Below are 1,753 nucleotides of genomic sequence, written 5' to 3'. Positions count from 1 at the left end.
CACACACGGACAGGTACACACACGGTCTCACACACATATACACACACACGGACAGGCACACAGACACACACACACTCACACGGCCTCACACACATACACACTCACTCACACACATATACACACACACACAGCCTCACAGACATATACACACACACACGGACAGGTACACACACCCACACGGCCTCACACACATACACACACACACTCACATGGCCTCACACAGATATACACACACAGGGACAGGCACACAGATGCACACACACTCACACGGTCTCACACACATACACACACACTCACACACATATACACACACACACGGACAGGTACACACACACATGGTCTCACACACATATACACACACATGGACAGGCGTGCACACACTCACACGGCCTCACACACATATATACACCCAGACAGGCACATATACACACACACACTCACTCACTCACACACATATACACACACACACGGACAGGTACACACACATATACACACACACTCACACGGCCTTACACACATATACACACACACACAGACAGGCACACACACACACACTCACACGGTCTCACACACATGCTCACATACTTACAAATGTGGACACACACACAAGCACATATACACCATTAAAACACACACTGTCACACCCCACACACACAAACACGTCCACACTCTCTCACACAAACCAGGACACCAGGGCCATCCAGGGAGGCCGGGAGGTGCTTTCCTCCTTTCTTCCCTCTGCCCCAACCCTGACCTGCATTGTAGGCTCAGATGACAGGCAGAAGATTGAGAAATACCATTACTTTCTCACACAAACACTCAGAAAGAAAGAGATAATGCTGGCAGAGGCTCTACAGGGGCAATATTGAAATAAGAAGGAGGAACTGGATCCTGAGAACGGCCCTTCGGTAAATTAAAGGGAGACAGATGTGTGTTGCAGATTGGTGGAGCTTGGTGGGCATGGTGACGGGCTGATCAAGAAAATACTATGACAATTTCCTTTAAAGCTTCCATCTGAGAAGAGCAGGCTTTTGAAGCAGGGGTTGGGTTTTCCAAGTACAAACTGTGCTCGGGAAACTTCAAAGCTTTTCTGAGAACGGTAAAGAGCTCCCAGATCAGGCAGCAGTGTCTGTGCGATGCTGTATTTTATATAGCAAAGCCGCTCATGAGGGGCTTTATGGATCTCTATTTGCACACTTGATTCAAACCCTCCTGGGTAAGCCTCAGGCTGACGGATTAGGCCTTGGACGAGGCAGTGAGACGGAAGCCACGCGGTAAAGGAGAAGCCTCAATGAAGATTAGCGCAAAGGGGTCCTGTTGCAGGGAAAGGGCGGCGGGGGAGGCTTGAAACTGTTACCCGTGTAAAGACAAACTGAAGAAACTAACGTTGTTCTTTATTGAACACTCATATGTTCAATCAATACTTCACCAAGCTACACATACAGGGAAAAAGTTGCCCAAATAACACTTTACCAAACCCTTGTATGTAAGTAAGATAAGAAGTCCTTAAAGGACACAGAGCCTGAACCCAAAAAGCTTACATTCAAATAAAGTCCAGAAAACAAGAATTACAGAAACAGAAGAATACATATGTTCTTTATAGCTGTTCATAAATGTCAAGGACTTGTTGAAATAGCTGGAGTGTCTTGGAGTCCTGAGTCCCCTGAAGGGAATTTGGTTCCAAAGCTTCTCCAGGGAGTGTGATGAGATGTGAGATGAATGCGGGTTGGTGTCAGGGCGATGGGGAGGGGCA

Source organism: Balaenoptera musculus, chromosome 12, assembly GCF_009873245.2.
Source record: "Balaenoptera musculus isolate JJ_BM4_2016_0621 chromosome 12, mBalMus1.pri.v3, whole genome shotgun sequence".
Taxonomy (NCBI): domain Eukaryota; kingdom Metazoa; phylum Chordata; class Mammalia; order Artiodactyla; family Balaenopteridae; genus Balaenoptera; species Balaenoptera musculus.
This window is presented reverse-complemented; position numbering follows the sequence as displayed.